This window comes from Ptychodera flava, chromosome 1, assembly GCF_041260155.1.
Source record: "Ptychodera flava strain L36383 chromosome 1, AS_Pfla_20210202, whole genome shotgun sequence".
NCBI lineage: Eukaryota > Metazoa > Hemichordata > Enteropneusta > Ptychoderidae > Ptychodera > Ptychodera flava.
This window is the reverse complement of record NC_091928.1, coordinates 53,797,052-53,823,144: the sequence shown is the minus strand read 5'-3', so window position 1 is coordinate 53,823,144 and position 26,093 is coordinate 53,797,052. Positions and strand designations below refer to the sequence as shown.

Below are 26,093 nucleotides of genomic sequence, written 5' to 3'. Positions count from 1 at the left end.
TGGCGTCTGTATGTCTGTATATTTGTGGGTATGTGCGGATGTATGTCCGTCACACACAAAGGCTCCCATACCGCCAAAGCTACCATCTCAGTATTTGGTGTACAGGTAGATGCAGGGGTTGAGATGTGAATTTGTTCAAATGAACTTGTCAGTGTCAAAAATGTGCATATGAGGTAAGAAAAAGCGAAATCCTGCAAATGTGCAGGAGTGATGGCCAGTGTCTGAAACAGGCTTGAGTCATTTCCTGTCATTGTTTATGAACTGTTACATATTAACAGACCAGATCAAACCATAGACAGTAGAGGGGGGAAGACTGTCTATGGTCCAACTAAGAGGGACTAACTGTTTCTGCTATGCATGTTGCTAAAGTTGAACTCCAGTACCTAAAGTTTCAGACCTTATTTACTTTTGCCATTCTTTTTTTGCTGGTTTAAATATTTCTTGTTGTTTTTCTGGTTGTACTGTGCAGAAATCATTGTCATAACATCAGCGTAGAATTTTCCTGCATTGAACAGATAGAAACAATTATGTATTGTTGATCTTTGGTACCCATACTGGTATATACCAATTCTGATCAAATTTGAGCGACACCGAAAAATTGCGGTATTTTTCTTCTACTAAGTTTAGACTGGTTCAAAGCTTGACTATACAAAACACACAGGTGTTAACAGTCCATACACCAACTGAAAACTGGCAAGGTTTATGAAAGTGCTTTTGATATTGAATTTCTGAATCCAAATGGGGCAGTTTTTGTTGTGTAGACATATTAAAAGTTACTAATAAAATAAGCTCACTCTCTTTTGTTGCTTGAAACCAAATTATCCATTCTCCACATAATGATTTTCATTTTGAATGTCAAATACTGGTAATGTTATTGTGTAGTTCAAAACTTTGCCCAGTGGGCTTTTTTTAAAAAAAACATAATATTTTAAGATTTCCTTCAGAAAACCTTTCAAAACGTGAAACTCATCTCTTGGAGTATACCGCTGATGTTTATATTAAGAACAAAAATCCATGAAATGTGGAAAATGTAAAATACATGTCGACTGATAAACAATAAAAGGGTTCCTCTGTGCTTTTTCAGAGTGATGCCAACCAAATTCTAAAATCCGGCAATTTTTATGGAGGGGCCCATATGTTTTAAAATCCTAGATTCACACTGCTATGAGAATGCTTAAGATTTTCAGTTTTTTTAGCTCCGCTGTCAGTGACATGAAGCTTATCAAATAGGCTGATTTTCTGTCCTCGTCAATCCATTCCTCCGTCCATCAATCATCTGTCGTCCGTCCGTCACCATCAACACTTGCCTTCTCCTCTGAAACCTCAAGTCCGAATGCTTTGAAATTTAATATGCAGTTCACTCTAGGTGACCTCACTTAAATTTGGTCAAATCGTGGTGAAATTTGCATATTTGTATTTTTAAGGCAATTTCTGTCATTTTTGGTCAAATAATATTTAAAAATCTTCTTTTTCAAAACATCAGGTCAGCTTTGATATTTGGTACATAGGTCCTCTTGGAACGATTTATTTCTGATTTGTTCAAAATGTGCAGAAAAAAGCAAACTTGTATTTTTTAGGCAATTTTTGCTATTTTTGGTCAAAAAATTTGTTTCCTCAAAACGGCTTGTCTGACAGCTTTGTATTTGGTATAAAGATTTCTCAAAATGTGATATATTCATATTATAATAATATCTACAACTTTTTATTTACGGAGCAATTTTTGTCATTTTGGGTAAAAACTTATGTTTCTCTAAAACTACTGGTCTTATAGCTTTGAAATTTTGTAAACAGGTTCCTACAGATGAACTACCTGTAAATGTGATATAGTGAAATTGTGATGAAATCATCAATCTTGTATTTTGGAAGCATTTTTTGCCATTTTTGGTCAAAAAATTTATTTCTCAAAAATTGATTGTCTGATAGCTCTGATATTTGCTCTACAGGTTTCCAGTAAGTACCGGTATTTTGATATTATAAATTGAAATTATGATGAAATCTGTAATTTTGGCTTTTTGGGGGGCAATTTTTGCCATTTTTGGTCAGAAAATTTGATTCTCAAAAAACTACTCATCCGATAGCTTTGGTTGACATGTTCCTAGGTATGTTCTTAATTTAATGTGATTCAAATTGTGATGAAATGTTTAATTGTGCATTTTTGCAGCTATTTTTTGCCATTTTTTGTCTTGCCACTGAAATGAGCCATCAAAGATTTCCACTCTTCATTTACACATGTGTCAAAAATAGTTATTTTCTACATAACACAGCAGAGCTATATCAGCGGCTAGGTCGCTTGTTTCAAAATGCAAAACACACAATGCTTTTTCACAGTCAACTGACCTTATTTTAGGTGAATCTATGATTGTGAGTTTGTTAGTTCCCATGGACACCGTCCGAGGGGGGACTTATAGGTTTGGTCATGTCTGTGCGCGCGTGCGTTCGTCCGTTGACACAGCCTGGGATATCTCAGAGATGCCTGGAGCAATTTCATGGAAACTGGGTAAAAAGATTACCCCTTATGTCATACATACACACGTCGATGTTTTTTGTGATCCGATCTAATATGGCCATATTTATTAAAAAAGCGAGGACTTTTTCATTGACAATGACGTCCGGAAGAAGAGCTCTATTTCTTCAGCGACTGCACTAAATTTGTTGAAACTTTGTAAAGATGTTCGTCACACAGAGCTCTGATAGCACACAGTCAGTATTGCATAATCAATTGCTAATTTGCATATTTGATGAATTTCTGTAATTAGGGTGATAAGTCTAGAAATACTGCAGCAAATTTGATGAAACTTGGTTCAGATCTTTAGCACAGTCTCATAATCGCAATACCTATCCGTAATCCATAACACTAGGTCAAAATTCATAATACACTAGTTATAAACAGAGACACAAAACAGCACAGAACAGACAGTAAAGCACGGGTACACACAACAAAGTCAAATTCATGAAAGAAAGATATATGGACCTCCGGGCATATTAGTGTACAAAGACACTTAGCATTGTTATGGGCATTATTTCACTCCTATCTGAGAAAAAGTTTTCTCTAGTACTGCTGGTTTTACAGCTTTCAACTTTGATACTTAGCTTTTTAGCAATGTTGTTATTAAATATTCTCCAATTCGCAGATATAAACTTTTTAAATTTGTCTCATTTTTAGCTCCCATAGCCATATGTATATATGGCAATGGAAGCTATTCTTATAGGCTAGGGAAATGTCTGTATGTATGTATGTCTGTATGTCTGTATGTCTGTATGTCTGTATGTCTGTCCGTCAACATCAAAAACTCCAAAACCGCTGCACATTTCATCTTGATATTTGGTGTGTACATGGATGATGGGCTGTAGATGAGATTTTGTTCAAATGAAGTTGTCATTGCCAAAAATATGCAAATTAAGTGAAAAAATGTAAAAACAGTCAAAATTGAAAATCTCAATAACCACTGAGCAGATTACATGAAAAATTAGCATGTAAGTACTTTGGGCTGACCTGAAATAATTGTGCTTTTTTGATTTTTTGATATTGTTGAAAATATGCAAATTAGTGCCAAAAAAGACGTTTTTGGTAAAAAATCTTCTTCTTCATAACCGCTGGTCAGACAGCTTTGATATTTGGTATACAGGTCCCTAGGGATAACCCAACTTGGATTTGTTCAAATTGTGATGAAATATGCAAATCTGTATTTTTAAGGAATTTTTTTGTCATTTTTGGTCAAAAATTTATTTCATCAAAACCGCTCGTCTGACAGCTTTGATATTTGGTATACAGGTTCCTACAGATAAACTAAATACAGAATATATGATGAAATCTGCAATTTTGTATTTTTGGTGCAATTTTTGACATTTTTGGTCAAAAAATGTGTTTCTCAAAAACTACTTGTCTGATGCCTTTGATATTTGGTATACAGGTTCCTGGGGGTTCTCCTAGTGTGATATAGTGAAATTTGATGAAATCTTCAATTTTTGTATTTTTGGGTCATTTTTGCCATTTTTGGTCAAAATATTTGTTTCTCAAAAGTTACTCATGTGATAGCTTTGATATTTGGTATACATTTTTATACATAATTATGATGAAATCATCAATTTTGTATTTTTGCAGCTAATGTTGCCATTTTAGGTCAGGCCATCCTGAAATGAGCTATCAAAGATCTCAACCATCTTCATCAATACATATGTCACAAAAAGTTGCTCTCTACATAACACAGCAGAGCTCTGTCGACTATTGGGTCGCTTTTTTTTTTTCAAACCGCTGGTCAGACAGCTTTAATATTTGGTTAACAGGTCCCTAGGATGGCCTTAGTGAGATGATTTCATACAGTCAGGAAATACTTAATTTTGTATCCATGTCTATAGTAGCTTCAGGGACATTGGCACCTATGTTTAAGATAATGTTGTGATTCAGTAAGCATTTGAAATGGTAAACTGTATTTGGTGTTGAAATGCGGTAAAAATAATGAGAAAACATAGCTGAGGTGATTTCAGCAGGTTTGGTTTCCAACAAATATATTCAAAGTTTTTTTCAATGTTAAAGAGTGATGGAGGGGGGGGGGGGGGGGGGGGGGGGGGGGGGGGGGGGGGGGGGGGGGGGGGGGGGGGGGGGGGGGGGGGGGGGGGGGGGGGGGGGGGGGGGGGGGGGGGGGGGGGGGGGGGGGGGGGGGGGGGGGGGGGGGGGGTCCTGGCAGATTTTGAAAAAAATCCAAACAAATGTCAATAAAAAAATCAGCCACAGAAGGTTTGTCAAAAAGAAAAGGTGGGATAGTGGGAAAAAAAGAATGTACAGTGTATCGGATAAAAAAGATGTTCCTCATCAATCTTCCAGACAACCCCCTTTTATCAAATGGTACACCCCTGATGTATTTTTGTGTGCCATTAAACATGCAGTGTATTTTAGTTTAAGATGTCAATCAAGTTAGGTAAGGATTTGAAAGGAATAGTCAAGTTCACCACAGTTTAAGTTTATCTCTTGTGTCATCATCCTTGTGTAATTTTAAGTTTGTAAGTTGTTCCAGATGTGGATATACCAGCTGTTCTGGAAGAAAACAATGTTTACTTTTCCCTATAGGGTTTCTGAGTTAATGATTGCATGTTGAAATCTCTCCAAGTATCTGGTGCATGGGCAAATGTAAATATTGGTTGCATGTTATGTATTTCAGTCTATGTCAAATATTGTAAATGAAAATCAAGAACAGTTTGCTGTGTGCTTGTAAAAGATAACATGTATGTCAATTAAATTATATAAAATAATTAAATATTAAATATTAAATTAAATTATGTCAATTAAATATTAAAACTGCCTTGCAGTTTGATTGTCTTAAAAATTATCACAGAAGTAGAAAACAAAAAGAAACTAATCAAATTGCTGTAACATATTCACCCTCAGTGTCTGTAGGCCTATACTTAACTATTTTATCATTACATTCAGCTTTTTGTTATATCTTTATCACTCTCCATGGGCCAAGGCACACTTGGGGTCAATGTCATCACTCTGTGCCAGTCTGTGAATGTCAGTCTGTCTGTATTTAGGCCCATGTTTCATACAATTGGTGGTTTGTTTTGATAACTATATTTGGTATATAGGGATAACCTAGCAATACAACTTTTTTGACAAAATGTGACATGACTTCGGTGACCTTTGACCTCAAATATACATATTTGTCCATAACTCAGTAACCACAAGTGCTACACCCTTCATGTATAGTATGATGGGACACCTTATTATGCCACATATTGTACCTCATTAATTATGTGCATATCTAATTTTGAGCAAGCCAATAGAGCCAGAGGTCTGATTTTTGATATATAGGGATAACTATAGGAGAGAATTTTTTTTGACAAATGTAATGTGACCTCGGTGACCTTTGACCTCAAATATACATATTTGTCCATAACTCAGTAACCACAAGTGCTACACCCTTCATATCTGGTATGATTGGATACCTTATGATGCCACATATTGTAGCTCATTAATTATGCACATATCTCATTCTGAGCAAGCCAATAGAGCTGGATGTCTGATTTTTGGTATATAGGGATAACTATAGGAGAGAAATTTTTTGACCAAATGTCATGTGACCTTGATGACCTTTTACCTAAAATATATGTTTATGTCAATAAATAAGTAACTACAAGTGCTATGTCCTTTGTATTTAGTAGGATGGGAGACCTTATGACAACACATGCTTTACCTCATTAATTTTGCACACATCTAATTCTGGGCAAGCAAATAGAGCTAGAGGTCTGATTTTTTGGCATATAGGGATTAATTAGCAATATAATTTTTTTTTCAAAATGTCATGTAACCTCAATGACCTTTGACCTTGATTATACATATATATATGCATATCTCAGTAACCACAAGTTCTATACCCTCCAATTTTGATAGGATATTAGACCTTAAGATGTCACATCTTGTACCTCATTTATTATGCACATATGTATTTCTTGGCTGGCCAATACTGCTAGAGGTCTGATCTTTTTTCCCGATTTAGAACCATAACTTAAGACATGCCTCATGTGTTTCAAATTGGGAACAACGACATAGACCTATTTGCCCATAGATCTCAACATATACACTCCAGTGATACTTCTTAATGACCACATTTCCCTGCCCCATCAAGACTAATACTCCTATTACAAGTAGGGACTGTCATTGTTCAATGACTTGTTTAGTTAATGGTTGTATCACAGTATTCGATATTTCTAATTCTGTATTTTTTCCATTTTATATTCTGAATAAATACATTAAACATATTTCACTGTCTCCAGTACATTACATTTAAGTATTTTCACTTCATGCACTTTATCCCTTTCACACATGTTCAAATATCTGACCAGAGAACAAACACTAAATAGTCCAGGATGGGAGCTACAGTGTCATTGACGCTATTTTTTTCTCTCAAACGGTTTATCCATCAAATTTTGTTTTATTTCAAAGGGATGACCTCATTTAGTTTTGTACAAATGATGATGAAAGTTGCATACGCTAGTCTCTAAGTCACTTGGTGAATCATTTGAGTTGCCGTTAGTTAGCCAATCTTAAGAACTGATAAATTTATAGCCTGTATGATATGGCTTTCTTCATTGGAATTAACATCATCAAGGTACCGGTAAATAATAAGCCAACAAAAGAATCACAACAGTAGTTTTTCTGTAGCTTTTTTATGATAAAGAGGAAATTTGAGCAGGATATTTACTTGACAACTGAGCATGCACAAACAAGGCAATAAAAGTCGCCATACTGGCTGTAAGTTGACCTTTTGTAAACAACACCATTCGGTTGGAAATTCAACAAACCACACAATTTCTTCCTGTAAAACTGTCTAACATATACCTTGGTTTGTATGAATCTTATTCAGTGATCTATCCTTATTTGCAGATGCATGAGAATGTGAAGCTAAAACTGGGTAATCCACAGAGTAGCTAAACTAGCAGTTCGAACGAGATTGACATTAAAAAATACTGCACGTATGACCCTAGGTGATTTGGAACCAGACCAATATAAGTTGGCACAGAGACCAAAGTCCACTTTACAGGCATTAGGACTGTTGAAAGCTGGAAGTGCCATTTGTTTGCTGATCATTGACATATTTCACTTCATGTAGTGACTTTTAACGTCTCTTAGTACCACTTTTGAGAATTCAAACTGTAGTTATTTGGCAAACAGTTGCATGTATGCTTACATTAATTAAAGAACTCTTTAACTTGATAATTGGCAACATTATAAATATCATCAAATGTCAATGTAACAATTCTGCAGCATTTTACGTCTACTCAAGATTGGAAGACATCCCATAATACCGGCTGTGTTATGGTTGATACCATTTGTTAATTTGAGACAAAATTAAAGTGGTTCTGTATGTCAAGTCAAGGTGATTGTAATTTGCTAGTTCTGTAGTCAAGTCTTAAATTTCAGATTTAGTTATTTCCATCTTATTCGTTTAGAGCTATATCAAATTGACGAGTCTGACTTCATTGAGAACAAATAGTAAGGTTTTATGGATCAAGAACTTTTTGTGGCAATTTTCGTCTGACAAAATTTTAAATTTCAGTTTACTAAAGATCGAGCCCGATTGAAAACCATCGTATTCTTACTGGAATCAGATTTGGTACAAGATATTTTGCTGATCAAGTCAATGCCAATGAACTTGTGCCTTCAGTAATATTTAGGCACTGCTCTCATCAAAAGTGACGTCATGTAACGTATGTAAATTATATGACTTGTTGTATGGTGTTCAATACAATTTTAATACCCTGGCTGACATTCAATTCTCCTGTTCAAGTGCATGCTACAAATGAATAAAATTTTTGTATATATTTTGGAAAGTGTGTTATTTGCATGATTCTGTCCATCAAATTGTGGTGAAATTGTTATTGTTGCTTTTTGGGGCAATTTTTCCCATTTTTGGTCCTACCATTGCCTTGAAACTTGGTATGCATGATACTAGGGTTGACACCTTTTGTCTAATAGATCTTGAACATTTCAAGATTTCTTATCCAACTGTCTGTATGTGTCCATGATTCTGTGTTACAGACAGAATTGACAAAGGCACTAAAGGCATAGATGGTAGTTTTCTATGCTTGCTATTGATGAATGCATGTCTGTCGTCCTGCTAGTACAATAGAGCTGTTTACGCATCAGGTCGCCTCTGCCTTCCTTTTCATGATATATTCTGAAATTATAATACAGCTTTTCTGTGTATATTATAACGGGTCTGTAAGCCATACTGAAACAATATTTCTGCCATAAGGACCTCTGCACTCACTATATCTGGTATTATGCTGTGTACATCCTCTGTACCATCCATGTCTGTAGTAGCCTCAGGGACATTGGCCCTTTTGTCAAATATACTCTCTGACCTATGACCTCATTACTATGTCATAAAGTACCGTAGATGTAGCTGTTTGTCAACTCTGTAATTTCAAACAGTAACTGTACTGTAGATCGATATCTACTGTTGCTGGAAATAAATCTTCACTTTCCATAATATCAGTATCAGTGTTGTCGGTAGTTTCAAAAATGGCTGCAGCTGTGGACTTCATGTAAATCTCTATATGAGTTTGCCTGCTTCAAAAATATGCAAATGAGCCCAAAAACAGTGAAAATGGTAAAAAACTAAAAACTAAAGAACTACCGATTGGATATCTTCGATATTTTGCATACACTTACCTTGTGGTGCTATAAGCCATATACATCCATATTGTGATAAAATCCGCAATTGCTAATTTTTAGCATTTTTTTTTTATTTTTGTAATATTTTAGTATTTATGTCATCCTCTCAGAAACCGCTCTGCCAATGGCCTCCAAATTGATATTAGAAATTCCAGGTGATGAAGTGAATAAGCTTGCAAAACAAAAGCCTGAAATTTTTAAGATAGGACTTTGGGACATTCTCTCTATTTTTGGTCAAAATATTTTTCTTTAAAAATAGTGTCTTATCAATTTTTAAGTTGACATATAGGTCCCTTTATAGGATAATACCAATTTGATTTTCTGTGAAAATTATGATGATACTTGCAAAATTATAACTTTTAGTATTTTTCATTTTTTATTAGCTCCGCTGTCAGCGACGCGGAGCTTATCAAATAGATTGTTTTTCCGTCTTTGTTCATCAGCATCCGGTGTCCGTCAATAATTGCCTTCTTCTCTGAAACTGCAAGTCCGATTGCTTTGAAATTTTATATGCAGTTCACCTGGGGTAACCTCACTTAAGTTTGTTCAAATCGTGGTGAAATTTGCATATTTGTATTTTTTTGGGCAAATTTTACTGTTTTTGGTGAAAAAAAATCTTCTTCTCTGAAATCGCTTGTCCGATTGCTTTGAAATTTGATATGCAGTTTACTTAGGGTGACCTTAGTCAGATTTGTTCAAATCGTGGTGAAATTTGCATATTTGTATTTTTAAGGCAATTTTTTCGTTTTTGGTAAAAAAATCTTTAAAAATCTTCTTAAAAACTACCGGTCAGATAGCTTTGATATTTGGTACGTAGGTCCCTAGGGATGATCCATTTAAGATTTGTTCAAGTTGTGCAGAAATATGCAAATTTGCATTTTAAGGCAATTTTTCCCATTTTTGGTCAAAAATGTGTTTCTCAAAAAGTACTGGTCTGATAGCTTTGAAATTTGGTATACAGGTTTCTACAGATGAACTAAGTAATATATATTGAATTTCTGATGAAATCTGTAATTTTGTATTTTAGGGGCAATTTTTGCCATTTTTGGTCAAAAAAATGTGCATTTCCAAAACTACTTATCTGATAGCTTTGAAATTTGGTATATAGGTTCCTACAGATGAACTAAATGATATTTAACGAAATTATGATGAAATCTGCAATTTTGTATTTTGGGGGCAATTTTTTCCATTTTTGGTCAAAAAATGTGTTTCTCAAAAAGTATTGGTCTGATAGCTTTGAAATTTGGTATACAGGTTTCTACAGACGAACTAAGTATTATATATTGAATTTCTGATGAAATTTGTAATTTTATATTTTACGGGGCAATTCTTGCCATTTTTGGTCAAAAAATGTGTTTCTCAAAAACTGCAATTCGATAGCTTTGATATTTGGTATAAAGGTTCCAAGGGATTATTTTAATATATGATATATTGACATTATGGCGAAATCTGGAATTTTTATTTTTTGGAGCCATTTTGCCAATTTTGGTCAGAAAATTTTATTCTCAAAACAACTACTCGTCAAATAGTTTTTGTTGACATGTTCTTAGGGATGATCCAATGTGATATATTCAAATTATGATGAAATCTTCAATTGTGTATTTTTGCAGCTATTTTAGCCACTTTTTTCTGGCCATTGAAATGAGCTATCAAAGATTTCCACCTTCTTCATCAACATGTGTCAAAAATAGTTATTCTCTACATAAACAAAGCTGAGCTATATCGGCCATTAGGTCGATGGTAATAAAATTTTACAAATGACATAGTGAAATTTGGAACATTTTTGTTTTCAGGCAGTACATAAGATGTTGAATATTGTCATATTTTCTGTACAGGACAACATAGAAATGCTGGGATTTAGTATGTTTGCTGCTAGGGGGTATATAATTGTTACTCTTTGGGGGATGTGGAGGTCTTTGAAAAAAAAATTCCAGCAATTGTCAATGAAAAAAGTCAGCCATATTAGGCTTGACATAAAAAAGGTTGGAGGGTGGACGAAAATAATATTGTACAATGGATCAATGCTACATCATCAATGTTCCAGACACCCCCAAGGATATTAAATGGTCTACCCCTAGGTTAAAAATTGGTGTGCTTTACTTTGCCTCAAGTTATTTTGAGATAGTTTGGATCCCTGCTGTGAGATTTAACTCTAATTTGTTGAGTGTGTATGACAACAAGGAGTCATATGTGTATAGTCTGCCACTGAGATATTTGAGACTCAGTGTATTATTGCATTCATATATGAAAGTATACTTTGATATCTAGATTGGAGATGTGTTATGAGTTGGAGATGGAACTTTAGTCTTTGTCTTATAAAATGCTTGCCCTATTGCTTGGAAATTTGGTATACAAATAATGATTTGAATAGCTGTCAAAATTTATGTTATGGTTATATACACTGTCAAAATGATGTTATTCTTACACTGTCAAACCTGTCTTATTGGTCTCCCTACAGAGCGATCACTTCTTTATAGTGGTCACCTTGCAGTGATCCTGTGGCATTTTACCTGTTAAAGGCCCTCTAAAGAACAGACACCCTCTCTTGTTACATTCGTTAAATAGAATTTCTCAAATTTGGAACAATATCTGTATATGCATAATATGATGGTCATCCAACGTGAATTTGAATGACCTCTGCTATAAAGTGCTTTGAATGAAAGCAAGAAAAGCATCTGTTTCAAATGGTTTTATAGCTGCACAATGATTCTTAGAGAAATTACATGCATTTATCATGATATTCAAGAGATCTGTGATATTGAACTTTATTACTGCTGCTTTCTGTTAGTAAATTCTCAGCACACCACCTACACTGAAAGTAATGCCACACACACCCTCTGTATCATCAACAATATGCAAGACATGATAAATTTTTGGCCAGTTATTTCAAGTTTCAGTTACAGCAACAGTCTATGAAACAGAGTAAAGTGGGAAATACAACCAGCTATATCTTAGCTATTTCACAATTCTAAAAACAGCGTCTTGCCAAAATATCTGTATATGTGCCCTAAGCTTGGCTTTTTCAGTTTCCTCAAAGTCAGAGTGCTGCAGCAACTTTAATGCAAGTGTGTCCTTAAGCTTGGCTTTTTCCGTTTTCTTTAGGTCAGAGTCTTGTAATACTGCATGTGCACCCTTTGCTTGGACATTTCTGTTTCCTTAAAGTCAGGGTCTTGCTCCAACTTTTGCATATGTTCCCTTAGTTTGGATCTTTCAAATTTCTTTGAAATCATGTCTTGCCAAAGGTTTTGCATTTGTAACATTAACTTAAGTTTCTTCAGCTATCTTAATTCAAGCTTTTGAAGTACAATTTGCTTGTATCTTTTTTGTACTTTTCTTTCATGACGCCTTTTTGTATCACTACCTTTATTTTGTTGCTTGTATGCTTTTTTGTTGTGTTCTTACAGTGCTCTTAAACAAGTCATCTTCTGTTAGTGCTCTTTTGCTGAGCCTGTCTCTCTCTTTTTGTGTGTGTTAAATGCATTCAGTGTGTTCACCCTTTTGTATACACATTCATATGATTTTCATTTTTTTCCTTTGGAGAGATTTCTAAGGACAAACATCATGAAATTAAGAAAAGGCCAAGATGTCAGAGAAAAAATCTATCTCATGTCACTCATTAATTATTTGCAACAAAATCCTGAGTTTCGGGAAAAGAAAAAATAAAAGCGGCCTAGAGGCTGGTATGTGCAAATTTCATCATCCTTTGTATAATCTGAATGAAGTCATCCCTATTGACATAAAACCAATTTTGATTGCGTCTGAACAAGTTTGACAGAAAAAATGAGACAAATTTAAAAAGTCAACATCTGCATATTGTTGAAGAATATGTAACAACTGCATTGCTAAAAAGTAAAAATACCGTCAAGGACACTATGTGCTCACATTCGGTTGACAAGTAAATCTTTAAAATCAAATAAGGTCTGCAACTTATGTACTGGATGTCATCTTTTGAAACATGCATATACCTGTCCGGTATATAGCAATGAGACAAGCAGATCCTAAATACTTATAAGCAAATGTCACCAAAAAAATAGTGTCAATATGACACTGTACTCCTATTTGATGTATCTCTGAGTAAATATATACTAGATGATGTGCAAAAGGGGAAGTAATATGTCCAACATGTGCATTGCACCATGGAGATTTTTTGGTCCAAGATTGCACAATGGTATAGTTTATATACTGTACATTTTTGCTATGGAACCCTTTGTACATGAGAATTGCGAGTGGGGCTGCCTGGCTCATAAAGCAATCACGAGTATAGTATAGTTTACTTAAATAGGGAATGTCACTTCAAGCACAGAGGATGGGAAAAAGATGTGCTGTGACATAGGCTTTCAGAAAGATGCCAATTACCAGGGATATATATTGGTCCTATCAGTGTTTCCCAACAGAATACTGAAAAGTGTAGCACCTGATAATTACAATTTATTTATGATTTGCATAACAAATGACTTGCTCACAAAATATAAATTGACAGCATGCATAACGCTTGTCCGTATGTATACCGTATTCACCCGATTCTAAGATCACGTTCGAATATAAGACCCTCCCCAACTTTTAGAGGATATTCAAAAATGCTATACATCCGTGTATAAGACATTGATAGTTTAAAAAGCCAACAAATCACATATCAAAAATTGACAATAGTATGACTTCAAACAACTAAAGACTTAGAAGAGCCTTAACCTGCACATTTACAAATGACGGCTGATGTAGCTGACTGCCCATTGACACTTTCAAGGTCGTCTGTTCTGTGCTTATGAAGAACTGTAATGAAAATACTATTTGTTTGGCAGGGTGTGAATTATGAGCATAGTGTTGTAAATTATTTATTGATTAAAATTTCCTTTAAGACCTAGAAAAATTACAGATGCTAAAATGATGTGTCATTGACATTCTTTTACTGGAATGGCAGGCAAAGCTAAATTTGTCCTTGTACTTTCATTTCTGTAACATTCTGTCGTAAACATTATGTGGCCCATATTATATATATTAGAATATTCCACCACGACCGCCAAATTGCTTTGCTGCATGCTTCAAGCTGATCCACGATGTGTGTGTTACCATTTCGTACACGGGATTATTGTTTGTAGCGGACAGGTTTTCTTTTTACCTTGGATCATGAATTCTTACAGTTGACAACCATGAATTTCAATGCCATATCATTATTTTACTCGACACAGACCTTAGATTCAAAGAAAGGTTGATTGTTTTTATGTGCAGCAAATGCATGTATTGTACGTACGCCATGTAATAACTGCATTATGCCTATGAACTTTCTATTTTGAATGTTGTCCATTTTCAAGAAGTGTTTCAAAGTTTTATTTAACTTCATCACTTGTTTGATCAGATATGGATTGTTGAAACAGTCGAATTTTTGACAGCAATCAAGAAATAACATGTCAGTTTGGTTTTGAAATCATCTCTAGATTGCCGTGTTTTATCTTTGAAGGAACAGCTGCTATTTACATGTATCTGTACTGTTGTGAATTTGCGAGAATAATACGTCATATGCTGCTCGTGTAAGTAAGCTTTAGTTCATCCTGCAAAAAAAAGTGTGAAAGTCTGGAGTAATGCTGAATGGACGTGAATAAATTAGTATCAATTAGCAGTGTTGGTGGAAAACGTGGAATGGCCCGATTATAAGACCCCCCCCCCTGATAATTACAGCCGTGTCATGTTGCTAACCCCGGGTCTTAGAATCAGAGGAATACGGTAAAATTAAGTTTACTAAAGAAGAAAACAGTACAAATTTATCATGTTTAATACGAGGTAGATCATATGAGGACATGGCCTGAGCTATATGGTATATCACACAATGATAAAAATTATACTGTGCCCTTGGATGCATCATGCAATGGGAAGAATATGAAGACTTGAATATATCTTGGGCTGATATTTGCATTTAACTGACTGGGAAAAACACACACCATTAAGAATACAACCATCTTCCACATCAACATTCCATATTTTTCCCTGCTTTAAGTGTCCATTTTACGGGTGCAGTCACAGAGTTGTCTAACATTCTTGGTAGTGCATTCACTGTAGGAGTAAGATCTGTTGGAATATTCACAACTGAACCTGATAGTGACCTTTGACCTCAACAAGGCAAATGGCAAAAAATGCATTAAATGGAGTCCTTTGTGGAATCAATCTCTTCCAATTGATGCGTGAGTAATTGTGCTGGTATTACAGGGAAACTCATGTTGTAGCAATGGCTAATTCAGGAATTCTACCAACAGATACAGAATTCATAACAAGTATTATAAACTCATTCGATGTAATTGACAGAAATAAACTAAGTCAAACACGGGGGTGCTATGTCAGAAATTGTTTGGCTATATTTACAGCTTTCCTGACTGATAATTGCTGAACCAAGGTTGGTAAAATATTGTACACAATACAGGCCCTTCTGATGTTGTTTGCCTAAAGCTAGCAATGCAGTATTGCAGTGATTCATTGCGACACACACGGTGGCCATTGCATTACTGTAGAATGTAGACTAATATCTGAAGTAATGTTTTCAGCACTACTGTGTGCAGTATCTTTTTGTTGCTTTACCCAATTTGCATTCTTTGTACTTCTCTTCAGTTGTCTGCTGTTGTTAACTTTATGCTCTTTCTGTGATTTTTGATAAAGCCTTTGTTGCTTTTTTCCCTGATCTGCAAAGTCTGGAATTTTACGCAGAAATTTAATACGTTTCTGTAAATTTATAGTCTTAATAAACTTTGAGAGTGGGCCTGCTGCTTTATTCTTTTACCTACGTCTTAATGTGGGTTTTGATACGATGCCTTTATGTGTGTTCTTAGTTTTGCCTGGTCAAACTCTCTGTTGACCTTTTGGTAAACAATACCATTTGGTGGAAAGTTCAACACAATAAACCTGGCTCAGATACCTTAATTAGTATGTATAAATATCATTCACTGATCTATCCTGATTTGCAGATACATGGAAATCTGAAGCTGAAGTTGTGAATAATCTACAGGGATACTGCTGTTAGAAGCAGATTGACATGCAGAGATACTGCACGTATGACCCCAGGTGATTTGGGACCAGGCCAATGTACCAGTAGGTTGTTACGGAGACCAAAGTCCACTTTAGAGACATTAGGACTGTTGAATGCCTGAAGTATCATTTGTTTGCTAGTCACTGGCATTTCAATGCATTTATTAATTTGTAACTTCTCTCAGCACCATTTTAGCTCACGTGGTCACAAACGTAAGCTAATGTTATACAATGTATGTCTGTCTGTTTGTCTGTCTGTTTAGACGATAAATAAAAAACACCTGAACAGATTCAAGTCAGATTTGGTAGACAGGTACCATATACTACTTGCAAGAACTGATTACATTTTGGTTAGTGTGGCTTGCATATTACTGAAGTTATGACATATCATTTTTCTTCATGTAATGGTTTTCCTATGGAAACAGTAATGACAGTGACGGCATATATCAATAAATACTGCACAAAATTTCATGAAACTTTCATAGATGACTATCTCAGAACATTATGATGATACCGTGAGTATCATATCAATTATTAGCTCATTTGCATATTTAATGAACTTTTATAAAGAGTGACATAACTCTGAAATTCCTCCACCAAATTTGATGATATATGCAAAAAATATTGATCTGATATATATATATATATATATATATATATATATATATATATATATATATAATATATATATATATATATATATATAGGCCTATATATATAATTGTACTCAAAAGCATTGGGTAGTGTCAAGTTAATAAATAGCTCATTTGCATATGAAGCTTTGTAATTAGTCATATAGCTCCGAAATAACTGTACCAAATTTGATATAATCTGCTGCAGCAAAGTATTTAGTAGTGTAAAGTTAATTAAGGGTTCATTTGCAAATTTAATGAATTTTGTGATTAGGTAATATAACTCTGAAATTACGGCACCCAATTGGGTGAAACCTGCTACAGATATTGATCTGATAAATAGCAAATTGTACTGAAAAGCATTGGGCAGTGTCAAGTTATTAAATAGCTAATTTGCATATTTTATGAAGTTTTGTAATTAGTCATATAACTCCAAAGTAAATGCACCAAATTAGACGAAACCTGCTGCAGATACTGATCCGACAGATATCCGACTTTGTTGTAAAGCATTTAGTAGTGTGAAGTTAATTAAGGGTTCATTTACATATTTAATGAATTTGTAATCGGGTATATAACTCTAAAATTTCGGCACCAAATTTGGTGAAACCTGTTACAGATATTGATCTGATAAATATCTAATTGTGCTATGAAACATTGAGCAGTGTCAAGTTAATTAAGGATTCATTTGCATATTAAATGAACTTTGTAATTAGTGATATTACTCCAAAATTACAACATTAAATTTGATGAAACGTGCTACATATGTTGATCTGATAGATATCTAATTGTCCCATGAAGCAGTGAGCAGTGTGAAGTAAAAAAACAGCTTATTTGCATATTAAATACAGTTTTGTAATTAGTGGTTTAACTCTGAGAGTACTGTGTGAAAGTTGATGAAACCTGCTACATATAAATGATATAACAGATATCTGATTATTGTGTGAAGCGTACAACTAGTTAATGAACCTGTTGTAAAACACATGAGCACATTCAGTTCACATTTGGTTTGAGATTTCCAACTGTAGTTATTTTGAAAACAGTTACACATCTGCCTACATTACTTCAACAACTCTATAACTTAAAATTAGCAATGTAATAACATAATCAAAATGTCAATGTAACAATACTGCAGCATTTGACTTCTACTCAAGATTCCAAGACATCCCATAATACCGGCCGTCTAATGGTTGATGCCATTTATTAATTTGAGACAAAATTAAAGTGGTTCTGTATGTCAATTCAAGGTTATTGTAATTTGCAAGCATTGTAATCAAGTCTTTAACTTCAGATTTAGTTATACTAATCTTATTATTAATTTAGAGCAACACCAAATTGTTGAGTCTGACCTCACTGAAAGAAATTTATAGTAAGGTTTTATGTGTCAAGTATCTTGCGTAGCAATTTTCGTCTGACAAAATTTGAAATGTCAGTTCACTGCAGATTACTGATTGTATTATCAGATTTGTTACAAGATATTTTGCTCATCCGAGCAATGGCTCAAAATTAATGACGTTAGTAATATGCATTTTGATATTTAGACACTGCTGTCATCGAAAGTGACATTGTATGATGTACGTAAATGACATGAATTGTTGTATGCTGTTCAATTCAATTTTAATACCCTGTCTGACATTCCATTCTCCTGTTGCATGCTACAAATGAATAAAGTCTTTTATAAATTTTGGAAAGTGTGTTATTTGCATGATTCTCTCCATACACGAAATACTACGGTATATACTGTTATACTATCAACTTAAACTATGAAATGTGGTGGACTTTGATAAATAAAGATTATATGTGACATATTTGTTTAAAATGAACTACAAGGCTCATTTTGTTTTCACCAGGAAGCTAAATCTAATTTTTCAACTTCTATTGCTACACTGTTGGTTTTCATCTATAATTCTACTAACAAAATACCATCAATGATGGTGTAGCTTCTCAAGTGTGTGGCCAGGTCAGGGTTGTTGGCATGGAGTTGTTGGCAAGTAGTTGATGATGTAGCGGTATGAGGTGGGATATAGACACAAAGAACCCAAAGGATGACTAAATATATGAATGGATCAATAAGAGAAAGTTTAGCCTACAGTAAACTGCCGAAGGATAGTTTAAATTGGAACGAAGTTATAATGCAGACGTAAGAAATAAAAATCTGGAAATAGTAATGACGGTATTCCCTACTGACCTCGGTGCATGTAAAATGCTCAACCTGGTGTCTGTCTATCAAATGTATTCCAAGTGAAAATTTTAAAATCACTATTAAAATTGTTTTAATGCAATTTCCGAAGAGTGCTTTGAAAATGATGAAAATGCTTACCTGGTCAAAATCCTTTTTCCAAAGTTAAATTTTTTTATCTGTAAATGTTCAAGGCAAAAAATTGTCATTGTATTTAAAAAAATATGAAAACATGAAATAACTGTTTTTATAGGCATTTTTCCCTGAAATGCATGATCCTGTAAAGAATATGATGCTAAAAGTGTTTAAATGTAACTTTTTATCAAACAATAATTTAATATGTTACCAAATATGTTATTCAAACATTGTAGTTCGTTCACCATTGTGCAGTAGAAAATTCATAAAATGACTGAAAAATACAATTTTTTTGCAGATTTAGTCTTTATGATGTAAAATTATAGGTTGACATACAAATAATTGTTTTTCTGTTTGCAGTATTATTGTACTAGAATTTTAAGGAGTAAATTAACGCAGAAAAGGTAACATATATTGTCAGCAATGTAGCGTTAATTTTGACTTTACTTCAAACTATGCCTTTGCAGGATACCAAATATACCGGTATAGCGTGAAATATTAAAATCAGCCAGGTTCAGCAAAATCTAAGAGCATCTATACTTTTGTGATTTGATTTGGCAGCTTATATATATTCCTTTTATGACGATAAGTAAATTATGAAACTTGAACACAACAATGTTAATAAGTATGCTGTATAGGGAATGGTATACCGTATGACTGAATCCACATGCAGCAATAGGGATGCCTTTGTCTCTCGCCCAATATTTCCAACTTGCCCCACCCGTGAAAATTAGTTTGGCCGAGTTATTTATTATGTTAATAATTTTTGTATTTGTTAAAATGTCCATATTTCAAAAATTAAATGCCTTCTCCTTTAATCGCAAACGTTTTTCACAAACATTTTCATTGTTATCCCCATTATAACTGACCAGTTTGTAAAGCTATTTAGTCTGAATATTTGTACATTTTCCCTCAGTATTTGACATTTTCAGAATATCTTCTCATCCTAAAAGTAAAGTGTTTCTTTGTGTCAGTCAATCTTTTCACAAGCAGCACATCCAACAAGCATCAAATGTGAAAGGTACCGGTACTTCATATTAAAATATTGCACAAGTCTGCCTCTAGAGAGGGGTGTCACATACCACGTTTGTTAGTTATTTCCCCTTATCTAAGTTTCTACTAGGAAATGCATGTGAGTTGTAAACATGGCCACCGTAAACGCCGATGTTTGATCTCCCCATGGAGCTCAAATTTACAGTCATTTTAAGTTGTATGACTCTGAACCGAACACACCTAGTGCACACAGAACGAGCAAACATGACGCAATAACCCCTACAATGTCAGCTCAGTTGTCTGTAACAGGTTGCAGTCAACTAAGTACCCTTGAAGAAATGCTTAACAGTGACTAAGTCCCATTTGATTTTTGCCACAGCTAAAAATTGCTCTCCTGTACCACAACCAGAACCATGAACACCCCCACCATTTTAGGATATGACCCATCAGAATGCCTAGAGGTTGACGGGCGGAAGTTGCTTTTTGAATTATATAACTTCTCTCTCTGTAAATAGACGAGAAGCTAAAAATCATTTCTTAGTGCCTGTCGCTTGCAAGTGGGGTGCGGGATTGCTGGATAGCTGAATAACCCCTAAATAGCCAGGTAGCTAATAGCTATGTTAGTCATAAGAATAGCTTATATTTACCTGTTTGTGGCTATTTAAGCTATTATTAATTTCCACAGAACACTTTTATCTGCTAGTAAACGTAGTAGGTAGCTATTTAGCTAAAAATAAATTATTATCTTAGGACTAGCTATAGAGTTATTCAAGCTATGAGTCATTTCAACCGCTAATAGTCACTCTTACCTAGCTACTAGCCAGCTATCAGATGACAACTCCCGAGGTAGGAATGGGCTGGCTGTTGAGCTATTCAAGCTATCAGCCGTTTTAAGTTGCTACTAGCTGTTATTAGCCAGCTTTTAGCTGGCTGTAAGCTAAAAAACCCCGTGGTCTGAATGGGCTGGCTATTGAGCTATTCATGCTATTAACGTTTTAGCCGTACTAGCTGTTATTAGCCAGCTATTAGCTGGCTACCAGCTAAGTAGTGGACACGTGTAAAAAGGCCTGACAATTGATTGCAAAGGAAGTTACGAGTATGACTTTCACACCAATGTAAAGTGGTGATTTATGAAATAGGTCACCCATGATTATTGGGCCAGAGGAGTCAACTAATACTGAATTCTCTGTGAAAACTCTGTGTATTTGTATTATCAGTTGTAGGTATCTGACAGATACGTAATCTGGTATACTCTCAACTTAAACTATGAAATTAAATTTGGATGAATGATCTATTATTTGGATATCTAGAAATTACTGACTGAGAACTTGGTAGTCACTGTAAGCTACATGGAGCCATCCATCATTGTCTGGTGTCCTCTGTCAACTTTGCACTTGTTCTCTACAACAACTGCTTGGAAATCTTCCATGACTGCACTAAGACTTGTTCAAAGGACAAGGAGAAATACCGCAAATGATACGGTGTTGCTCACATGTGATCGGAATTGGTACATACTAGTACTGGTACCATCAACGATGAATGTTGTTTCTATCTGTTCAGTGCAGAAAAGTTCTACGTTGATATTATGACAATGATTTGTACATAGTACAACTTGAAAAACAAGAACAGTCACAGACTAAGAAAATTACCTAAATTATACAAATTTGCGAGTTTCCTTGTGCAGAAAATTTATCTAACTAATAACATCCTTCGGGACTTTTATACCAAATTACACAGCTATCAGACAAGTAGTTTTTGGGAACAAATTCCTTGACCAAAAAAATGACAAAATTGTCTTAAAAATACGTTTTCTTGAACGGAAATGACAAAATTGTCTTAAAAATACAAGTTTGCATATTTCAGGACGATTTCCAACTTTTGTCATCATTGGGCATCTGTATACCAAATATAACGATTGGAACTAATTGGGATAATTGGATGATGAAGTAATGTCGATTTAATCTACAAATGTAATCTCATCTGCTTTTCTTTTTACGTTACACACTTGTTTTTATGAGCAATTTGTAATATTACAACATTCAGCTATATGGCACGTAACACTTTTGAGAAATTTGAAAAATATGAAAATCCGATTATCCCAAAATAGTTCCAATCGTGTTAAAAGCTGTCTGTCCAGCAGTTTTAAAGGCAAAGATTTTTTACAATATTTTTACCAAGAATAACAAAAATTGACCAAAAACGGTAATTTTGCCAATGTTGTGGTACTCAACAAAATTACAAGGGTAACACCTTTTCAAATATCCAACCCACATTTGAGAGCAATTGGACCAGCAGTTTCGGAGAAGAAGAATTTTTACTTAAAATGAGGAAAATAACCGAAAATTCAGTATAAATACAAAATTCAAGATATCTTCAAAATATACATAAACTGTATAAGGTCAACCTAACGTACCTGCACACTAATTTTCAAAGCAATCAAAACAGCAGTTCTTGAGTTATTTATTTTGATGATTTTCACATTTTTAAGGTCATTTGCATAATTTCGGAAATGCAAACTTCATTTGAACAAAATCCCATCTATAGCCAGAGATGCATCCACACACCAGATACCAAGCTAAAAATTGACGAACATACTATAGGTACATTCATACATACACAATACATACAAACAGACATCACTGACTTCAGCTTCTACGATAACCTCATATTGGTATACCAAATGTGAGATAAAAATGTATTTGCTGATTTTCTGAGCTAAGTTTTCTTAATTTTGTAAAATTGCTTTTTTTCTCTGATATTGCTTGTCTGTCAGTATTCACATTCAAAACACAAACTTCTTAGGAATGCCCTTATCACGTTTTAGGAAAATTACTGTACACTTTTAAATTTTCTTCAAAAGTCTTCTCCGTACACATCCATCAAATAGGAATTGAACTTGGTTTTAAAGTTGAATTATGTTATCTCTTAGTTTTGTTCAAAAAATGATAAACATTCCATTTGCAAAATTTTGCAGCAAAATTTTCACTGTGTATCTGAGAAACAATTTTCTCTAATATTGCGGGTTTTACAGTTTTCAAATTTTATACTTAGCTATTTAGAAATGTAGTTATTAAATATTCTTAAACAATTAGTAGGAGTAAACTTTTAAAATTTTGTCTAATTTTTTTCTCTCAAACCGTTCATCCAGAAACAAATTTGCACTGCATCATAAAGCAACTATACAGATAAATTCGCACTAATAAGGTGCCTGTATTATAGAGTAATACACGTAATACACATTATTATAGAATAATACACGTGAATTCACATGAATCGACATGAATACAGGCTTGCTGAATACAGGCAATGGATCATTGACTGTATTCATCTGTATATGCACTTTTCAGCCAAAATACAGGCAATAATTCACTAAGTATTATTGGGTTTTCATGCCGTGTTGGTTTTAGGTCACTAGGGATGACCTCATTCAGTTTTATACAATTGATGATGAAATTTGCACATGCCAGCCTCTAGGCCACTTGTTGCCTTTAATAGTTGAATTATTTGAGTTGCCATTATGGTATCCAAGCTTCAGTAAACCAATTTTTATTTGTCCCGGGTTAAGTACTTTTAAATTTATAGCCAGTATGAAATGGCTTTCTTCATCTGAATTCACATCATCAAAGTATAATCAGAAAACAAGGGAATCATGACGGTAATTTTTCTGTAGCATTCTATGATAAAGATCAAATTTTAGCAGAACATTTGCTGGACAACTGATCGTGCACAAACAAGTCAATAAACGTCACCGTATTTCTGTAAGTTGACCTTTTGGTAAACAATGCCATTTGGTGGAAAATTCAGCACAAGGTAACCACATAATTATTTTCCGTAAAACTGTCTCACATACCTTTGTATAAATCTAATTCACTGGTCTATCCTCATTTGCAGATACATGGAAATCTGACGATGAAGTTGTGAGTAATCCACAAGGAAGCAGTTAGAACCAGACTGACATCCACAGTTACTGCATAAATGACCCTAGATGATTTGTAACTAGACCAGTATAGGTTGGTACAGAGACCAAAGTCCAAATTAGACCAAAGTCCAGTTTACAAACCTTGGGTTGAAAGTTGACAGTTGAAAGCCGGAAGTAACATTTATTTTGATAATCATTGACTATCAATGCCAGTACTAATATGTAACTTCTATTGGCACCGTTTTTTTGTGCATTTGCATGTAAAAATCGCGCAAGTTATAAATGGCGAAAATAGCTTTTCCGGGATAAGTGACCACAAAGCTAGCACATATGTAAAAATCACCCTTGATGAACTTCCCCTTTAATTCTCTGACACAACGCCCTCATACTACGGGTGAAGAAGAGGTAGATTATACGCGAAGTATTCACAACTTGGGAGTAGGTAGCAATTAATTAGCAACTCGACAGTCACGGTTTATAGATATATTTTTTTCTGGGTTTACTTACATAGCTTGAGTTTCGCAAAGCGTGATCCAGTGATCTCCCATACAGACCAGAAAGGAAAAGGATTGCGATGGATTTGGAAATCGAAAATCTATCCCCGAGGCGAGTTCATACTAATGCAAAAAGCTCATGTAATTAGATACGTAGCGGTGAACAAAATTAAATCGAGGCTGTTGTGAAGCCGGTTTCATTGTTGTATACTTTATAATAATAGTAAAGAGAAGAAGGAAATGCACAGCACACTTCATAATTTATGTGATAATCAGATATGCAGTTTCATATCAAATGGCTGCCATCGTTTTTCTAAATTTTGCCTTACGTTAATTATTCACCCAGCCTTGAATCTCAATAACTGGCAATTAAAATAGCTGGATAACCAAAACTTGGCTACGGAGAAGATGCTTAGCATTCTAGTCTTTATAGTAGTTGAATACATTAATTTATTTGCGTTATTTTAAATTTAGACAATTTTGGGACCAATCCTGACGGGTGTAGCATGCTAGCAGGGTACGTTTACCCATTCCGGACACCTGGTACCACCACTAACTATCAGTGGTTCAGGATGGTCCTACTTAAATTTGTAAATATCAAATGTCCCATGGACCTGGTAATGTATTACCTTGAATGAAAATGATTATTGGACCAGTTTAATGTCATATTACCATTTGACAGTAGGGAATGATGGCTTGGGAGGAGTGATGGATGGGTAGGAAAGTGAGAAGTATGGAGTGTCGGGTGAATGGGTGCGGGAGTGAGAAAGATGATATGGAATACAGGATAGATGGATTGAGGTGAGATAGATGATGGAATGTAGGATTGAGGTGAGATGAATAGGTTGAAATTTTAGGTTTAACAGTAGGGAAGTGAGATGGACGCGTCTTGAGTTATTAGTGTGATCATAAGCGGAAGTTTCTAGATGAACGACATGATAGGGTGGGTAAGGAAGCGTCAAGGTAGATGGGTAAGGAATGGACAGTATTGCATAGCAGCAAGCGATGAGTAAATATGATCGAAAATCAAGATAAGCGATTTTGATTAATACATGATGAGATAGGAAGCAAGTGTTACATAATCAACGGGAGACTTGCCGTAATCTCCACTTTTCAGTTTTTTTAATTCCTCATCGTAAATTTAATATTATTTAGCCAATCTGGGCGTTTATACACACATGCACACTTACTCTTGTCCAATAAGCATATAGTCTAATCGGAAGGTATGGTTCCCATGCGCCCCATGGATGTATTTTTTTAACCTACATTTTTGTAATCCCTATGGTCTATATTTAATGAATTTTGATGTTCCCAAAATCAAATAGTGTCCAATGGGGTTCATTTGGCGCCATCTTGCAGCAATCTTGGCCGCCATCTTGGATTTCAACAATGGGTAGGGGTCACGTATTTACCGCTCGATGGAAACAGAAACAATAAAATACTATAAACGTTACATTTTTAGAAAGCCAAGATCATGGCCTTTTCATTGATATATAACTTAATAGGGATAAATTAATATTCGAACGTCGATTAGACTTTATATCGGCCATTGACTAAAATCGTA

At 34.7% G+C, this 26,093-nt stretch overlaps 1 protein-coding gene across 1 annotated transcript in view; it reads right to left on the bottom strand.

Annotated features, from left to right (window-relative positions):
• LOC139145732 (centrosomal protein of 128 kDa-like) overlaps window positions 1–24,107 on the bottom strand; it is a 32,042-nt gene extending 7,935 nt beyond the window's left edge. Inside the window, exon 1 of the mRNA XM_070717044.1 lies at window positions 23,967–24,107. The gene's annotated coding sequence lies outside the window, so the exon portion shown is untranslated. The remainder of the gene's footprint in view (window positions 1–23,966) is intronic.
• Window positions 24,108–26,093: the final 1,986 nt, after the last annotated feature.